Source organism: Orcinus orca, chromosome 12, assembly GCF_937001465.1.
Source record: "Orcinus orca chromosome 12, mOrcOrc1.1, whole genome shotgun sequence".
Classification (NCBI taxonomy): domain Eukaryota; kingdom Metazoa; phylum Chordata; class Mammalia; order Artiodactyla; family Delphinidae; genus Orcinus; species Orcinus orca.
The window spans coordinates 86,033,338-86,040,814 of NC_064570.1; the positions used below are offsets into that span (position 1 = coordinate 86,033,338).

A 7,477-nucleotide genomic window follows, 5' to 3' on the forward strand; every position below is an offset into this window, starting at 1 on the left:
TGGCCATCCTCATCTGGGTGGGCTAGACGTGGCTCCCACTAGTAAATTTCCCCCTAGTCCAGGGGACCTGAGCAGGGGGCTCTAGAGGCTGCCTGGAAAACTGGCAGGGAGCTGCCATGACCCAGTGGCTTTGGCAGTTTGGGAAAAGAGGCTGCGCTTAAGAGCCTCTCTCTTGACTGGATGTAGCGCTGAGATGCTGGAGCCCAATAATGGACAAGGCATGGATGCCCACATGCCGCTTCCAGCTTGAAGATGGAGGAGGCCACACGAAAGAACAAGAATGGTCTCTGGGAACTGATAGTGACCCTCAGCCCACAGCAAGAAGACGGGACCTCAGTCCTGCAACCATACAGAATGAATTCTGCCAACTACCTGAATAAGCCTGGAAGTGGATTCTTCTCCAGAACCTCCGTGTAAGAGCCCAGCCTGGCCAACATTTCATTTTGACCTCATGCACAGTCAAGCCCACCCAGCTTCTAACCTACAGAACTGTGAACTAATACATGGACGTTCTTTAAGCCACAAAGTTAGTAGTAATTTGTTAGGCAGCAATTGAAAACATACAGACGGCCTCTTAGCATCAGAGCTGTGGCTTCATCTAAAATCTTTAACAGCCTAGGATTTTGGTTTAACCAGATAAACTGTGTGGTAGGGGAAGGAGTGAAGATGAGGTGTAAGATGACAAAAACAGAATAGTTATCCTGGAGTGAAATAATAAGAAATATATGTGTTGGTCTCTTGAAACGGTTCCTGATGCAGAGCTCCTAAACCCATTGTAAAAAGGGGTGATAGGAGAATCTTTTGTTTTAACTTTTAGTCCTTGATCCCAGTGGGTGACACAGAGCTCCTGAGATCTTTGAAATTTTCTGAGTGATAGAAATATATGTCACCAAACCCCCAAATCCTTTGAAATTTCCTGGAGTGTCTTTTGTTCTAATGAGGTGACTCTTTCTGGGCTCCTGAATGGGGGATGGTCACCAGAAAGACCAAGCCATAATTAGAAGCTTGGGGTTTTAAGCCCCACCTCTCATTCTCCAGAGAGAGGAGAGGGGCTGTAATGGAGATAGTAATCAGTCATGCCTTTGTGATGAAGCCTCATTAAAATCCCAATAGTACTGGGTTCAGAGAACTTCAGGGTTGGTGAATACATCCACGTTCCAGGAGCACAGCAGCCCAATCCACCTGCTGACCATCGGCTGCTGTGCTCCCGAGGAGCTCAATGTATCCTTTACCCAAGTCCTTATGCTACCTCAAGGCATTCTGGGCACAGCAAAGAAGACACAGGCATTCCCTGCTGGCCTGCCATCTGGTGGGTAACAAAGAGGATGCCTTCTCCCCAGAGATGGGGCGATGCTGTCCAAAGAAGGTCATTTCCTCAGCTGTGGCCATGAAAGGGAGTCCCTGAATGCAGGCAATGACTTCTTCCCTGCAAGAAAAATCGGGCTACCTCTTTGGATGCACCACCAGCAATTTTAAGAAAATCTTCACTTGTTTGCTTTGTACGCCTCAGTGTACTAGGTCCCCATGTGATGTCTGTGCCTGTGTAATGCTAGGTCTCTGTGTTACTCACAAACCTAACCAGAGCTTCTCTACTCCCTTGACCCTGCAGTTTCAGACAAAGTGCTTCACCTCTCTTGGCAATATTGAGTCCTTTCAAGAATCTTGAAATATCTTGAAATGAAGGCTGCCAAGATAAATCCCTAGCCCTGGCTGTAGTCTCGTTATCAATAATCTTGCTCTAAGTGCCACTTTCAAATTTGTGATTTACTCTCTCTGGATCTGAAAACCTGTGATTATAAGGCTCTGAAATCACTGCTTAAATTATATTCCCCATATCGTCAACTTGAGAAGCTCCATACTGGGAGGCTGAACTATTCTCAACATTTCAACACTCTGTCATTACTGCAACTTCCAGTTGGTCAATATCGGGTGAACCAAGGCAACACTTCTTGAATTCTTTACAGAAATCAAAAAAGGAATAGAAACATTCAATCAATAATACTTTCTTCTTGGAAACCTCATGATGCAGGATTTGCCTGACATGAAGCTGCCCTTCAGTACAGAGAGAGAAGAAGGTTCCTACCTCAGGGTTCAGTTGATTGTCCACTGGTTAAACTACTGGAGGGCTTGGCCCAGCTGGCACAGAGAACAGGCTTTTACATTCCATCTTAGTTTCTTTTACACAATTAATTCTTGGTCAGTTCCAATTCAACTGGTCTATTACTTCGTACAACTGTCCCAAATTCTTGTTGGCCAGATCCACGCCTTTCCATAACAGCAGGATCAGCTCCTTCTCATGGGAGTCCAGCCTGGTCCCAGTGGCCCCAGCAGTGATCCCAAAAGCGTCACCGAGTAATCCGGAGATGCTGTCATGACAATAGATGGGGAGAGAAGTGCCATCGAGAGGTGGTGAGATGGGGAGGAAGTGAGAACGGGATAACCTGTGCTAAAATCCCCTTCGGAGAGACAAAGAAAGAGTGTGCACCGCTCTCCACCTTCCACGTAGTCCCTGGAATCAAAAGGGGTAACCAACACCCCAAGGCCGCACCTGACCGGTGTCCACACTCCGGGCAGGAGGCGTGCATGCCGACCTCTGAGGGCCTCCCCAGTTCTCTCTGAGCAGGTGGCCACGCCGCTGGGCCGGCGACCCCTCCAGCTGCTGGAGCGCCGACCTCCGCGGGTGTGCCAGGCTCCCAGGCCCTGCGGCTATATATTCGAAGCGGCTTTGGTGACGCTGCTTTCTTCTCAGTGCTTAACGAGCTCCTGGAAGCCAGTGAGACACCTGGATTGGGGGGTCGTTTTGCTGGCGACCCCCGCGGCGGGCCCTCACAGCCTACCCATCCTCAACAGTCGGCCGCACATGACGGGCAGCGGGCGGGGTCTCCAGGGAAGATAGGCCTTCTCATCCAACCTGAGTGTCGTGTTCCTCGCGGCTAGCGCGGAGTCAAAACCCTGCGCCTCCTGGCCTGCCTGAGCGTCACGCCCCTGATCTTGGGCGGCTGCCGGCCTAGCCCGAGGAGCTCTGCCGGCGGACTCGCCTGGGCTGCTGACACTGTGTGTGCACCCGCGCCTGGTCTGCCCGCAGCACTTGGGATTCTTGCCGGAGCTTGCGCTAACCCCCAGGACCTGGCGGGGCCCCGGGGAGCCGAGAGCCGAGAAAGAGTGGGCTCCCGGGTCAGCTCCAGGAGAGAGGCCAGGCAACACCGTCGCCGGGCAAGCGCAGGCGCTCCCCGGGCCAGCACAGGCGCTCCCCGGGCCTAGGCCCCTCGCAGGCTGATAAAGAAGCCCCGTCGGCCCGGGAGGCAAAGCCGGATGCCCCTGGACGCAGCCCCGGGAGGTGCCCCGGAGGGCCTCCACTGGGTGGTCAGCGGCAAGAAGGCTGGTGTCCAGGAGGCCCCAGGGTCCGCGGTGGCTCCACATTCCCCGGCCGAGTCCGCAAGCCCCAAGCTTCCGGGATGGAGACGCTGGTTCCCCCTGTGGCGGCACCACAGCCCCCAGGCCCGGGATGGCGGCCACGCCCAAACTGGAAAGCAGGCGGGCCCGTGCCTGAGCCCTGCGGGGACCCCGGCGCCGGCTGGGAGGAGGAAACGCCGAGGCTGCTGTTGGCCGCCTGCAGCCCCGGCCCGCGCGCCGTTGTCCGCCCGCATCCCGCGGCTACGGTTGCTGAGCCCGGGGCGAGGCGGAATGCTGAGGCGGAGGCCTCTCCAGCGGTGGCCTGGCCCTCGCTGCCCGCCGGCTCGGTTCCTCGCGCTCCACCGCGTAGACGAGGCCCTGTCCCTCTCTGGGAGCGAGGAGGGGCTGAGCTTCCGCTGCGCAGCCTCCCGCCCGACGGAGACCAGTTCCTGGTGTCGGCCCCACGTGTCTAAGCGCCCCGAGGCCATGGCAGTGGCACCAGCTTCCCGGCAGCTCCAAGGACGGTAGCGCCAGGTCCCAGGGGGCGGTACCAGGGCGGGCGGGAGGGAGCTCCGGTGGCTGAGGTGACGCCGTCCAGTCGGTTGGCGGCTCCCGGCACAGTTTGTTGGACTCGGACCCTCTGCTCGCCGGTCCCTGCAGCGCGGACTCAGATGAGAACTAGGAAGGCTTGGGGGCCAAGTTCCTCCCTCGCTGTTCACCCCGCCGCATCGGCATGGTGGAACCCGAGATGCTGCGCCCCGAGGAGGCCCGGCGGGACAGAGGTTCTCAGCAGGACCCGGAGTCCCTGGCTCTCCCCAACGCTGGCAGCGCGGCCCTCAAAACCACCACGGTGACGCTGCCCAAACTCAGCCAACTCTGCACCCGGAGGGAGCCCAGTGACAAGGGCGGCCGGGGGCTCCTGTCCTGAAGGTCCTTAGTCCCCAAGACGGCTGCTCTAGGCCTGTCCACTTCAGCCCGCCTACCTGCCCGTAGGTCCAGCGCAACTGCTCAGCTAGTCAGCAATGACCTAGGCCAGCGCAAGAAAGAGGGCAGGCGGCCGGTCCTGGATGCTCCGCTGGCCGGCAAGCGGCAGTGGGACTGTGACCTCCAGGTGACTCTGATCTCGCCTTCGATTCTGTGACAGTGTGCTGTGGTCCAAGAGACACACGACCCACAGAACATCATGGTGCTGGGCAGTAACACATGGTGTCGGTGCAGGGCGAGGCCTTCCCCACCCTCAAGGTGGGGTTCCAACCCCGATGCAGACACCCACCCCCTCCACCCAGAATCTGTCGCTGTCTTGAGATTCACGTGTCAGAAATAAAGCAAATGCTCTAAAAAAAACAACAAAAAAAACGCACAAAAAACAAACCAAAAAAACCCACGCAGAGTACCACCCCTCTCCCCAATGTCCCCCAATGTCCATGTATTCTGTGAATGTTACCCTACATGGCAAGAGGGACTTTGAAGGTATAATTAAGGTTATGCGGAAATTATGCTAGATTGTCAGAATGAATTCAATCTAATAAAAATGGAGAAACTTTGAGACACCATGGAAAATGTGACATCACAGGGAAAAAGTCTAGAGCCTCCAGAAAGGAGTGCAACCTGCTAACAACTTTATTTTAACTCAATGAGACCCATATCACATTTCTGAGAATAGAACTGGAAATTTACAACATTTAGTTGCTTTAAACCATGAAGTTTGTGGTAATTTATTACAGCAGCACTAGATATAATTTGTTCATGGTCATTAGCATCTGGAGCAAGACTGAATTTGAAATCTAATGCAATGGATGTACTTGAGAAACAGTAAACTATACTGTACGTTGGCAAGTAAAGGTGTCTGACTAATATTGCACAGAAAAGGGGAAGGCATGCCATGAGCATTTGTTTTTGTTTCTGTTTTGTTGTTTTTCTTTTACTATGCAATATCTAAATATTTTGGATATAACCAAGAAAATTTGGATATGGGGCCTGGCTTTCAGGTTTAGAATATTAAATGAGGACAACAGGCCTCTTCTCAGAATCATTTTGGAATAAGTAGGAACATAGGAAGTGGAAGCTAAGAGTTGTGGTGGTGAATGTTCTGGAACATCTAGATCCTGTGGCATGGCAACAAATTTCTAGTAGGTGGAGTCGCCCTAACAGATTCTTTGGTTTATGGGGTTTTCTTTAATTTGTGCCCCATTCCATTTCTGTAGTTGGTTAGCTAGATAATATATTTTCTGGGCCTCCTGATAACTGTCCAGTATTTTTTTTTCAGCAGAAATGACGTAAGTTGTATTATATTATTTGGTATTAAGAATAGTAACTGGGCATTTACTCCCTGATCCTAACACAACCCCCTGGTCCCAAATCCAGGAGTGAGCCTTAACTGGCTTTTATCAGTTCCTACATCCAAGAGGTACTATGGTGGTTGGGGAGTGTGGTCCAAATGGGTCCATCAACAAATGAGGCAGCTTCTCCTAAGGCATTTTATTTGCTTTAGGGCTTTGCTACCTAGTGCCATAATATGCTGAAATGGTGATTTTTTTAGAAAAAAAACAAAACATAAAATATCCATCATTCAAAACAAGAAATGGAAAGTCTATAACTTTATTTTGGAGTCAGAAAATCCTAGATTCTTATTGCTCAGTATCTGGGTATTACAACAAACACCAAAAAGTGTGTGTGTGTGTGTGTGTGTGTGTGTGTGTGTGTGTGTGTGTGTGTGTGTGTGTGTGTGTGTGTGTATGTTTTGTCCTAAATAGTGACAGAGGTAAATGGAAAAATTAAGCTTGAAATAGGTATAGGGAGCAAAGGGGATATTTACCTTTAAACAGGATGGGAACAGGATGCATTATGTCTTGAAAGGCCAAGATTCTTACCGCAGTAAATGGAAAAGAAAAGAATACATTGTAAAACAAAAAGAAAAAAATATTTTTAAAGACATAAGAAATGAAAGGAAGCAACAAGGACCAGATGCTCTAAAATTCCAAAGATAGAAATGAAATGTTTGCCAGCATTTCATTCCTCTGGGAATGTGCCATATCTTGGCACAAGTTGTGTTTCTACTGGCCCTGATGAACAGACTTTATAGGGGAGTAAAGAAACGGCAGAAATTTTGACTATCTCATGGTGCTGAGATCATAGACTGGAAACTAGAAGTTCTGGTTATGCATTTCTTTGAAACAAATCACGCCAAATTTAGGCTTAAACTTAGACTTAAAACAACAATCACATTATTTTCTCTTAAGTTTCCATGGGACAGGAATTTTGGAAAGTTATCAGCGAGGTGATTCTGGCCTAGAGTCTCCCAAGTGGTTGTAGTCAGATGTGACTGGAGCTGGAACAGCGGATGGATAGAATAGCTGAGTCCTAGATGCATCGCTCACTCTCTCTCCATGTGGTCCCACAGCTTCTCCACGTAACCTCCATGGAACAGTTTGGGCTTCCTCATGGATTGGTGGCCTCAGGGCAGTTGAACTGTTAATATGGCAGCTGAAGGCTAAATGAGTGGGAGAATTCCAGTGACAAAGGCTGAAGCTGAATCACTTTTTAGGAGCTAGCCTAGGAAGTCATGCTGTGTTGCTTCCATCCTACTTTATTGGTTGAAACAAAATCCTGCCCAATTTCAAGGGTAGGGGACAGGCATCCCACGCTTCAATGGAAAAATTGTCAAAGTCCCATTGTATAAAGAACGTGTAGCGTGGGAGATATTGTGGCATCTTAGGGAAATACAACCTGCTCCCAACCAGACATAAGGTGACTTTTCAATGTGAGGCATTTTCTGTATTCTGAGTCAATGGTGAAGAGTCAGGAACTAGGCCAGAAATGTAGGGTGAATTCTCCCATAATTTTCCAATGTGTGGGAAACAAGTCTAGCTGGAAAGAAGGGTTCTGCAACAAAGCCAAAAGGGGTCTCCCCTCAATCATTCTGTAGATCATTAATCTGCTTGGAGTGAAGTTAAGAATTTAGCCTCAAACTTTGGAAGGTAGAACTCTCAGGGCTAAGGAAAAAGCCTAGAAGGAGCCTATCTTAGTCCGTTTGGGGTGTTCTAACAAGATTGGGTGGCTTATAAGCAACAAAAATATATTTCTC

General features: G+C 50.3%; 1 pseudogene; it reads right to left on the reverse strand.

Annotated features, from left to right (window-relative positions):
• Positions 1-628: 628 nt before the first annotated feature.
• Positions 629-2,450, reverse strand: LOC101276299 (epithelial splicing regulatory protein 1-like; annotated as a pseudogene).
• Positions 2,451-7,477: the final 5,027 nt, after the last annotated feature.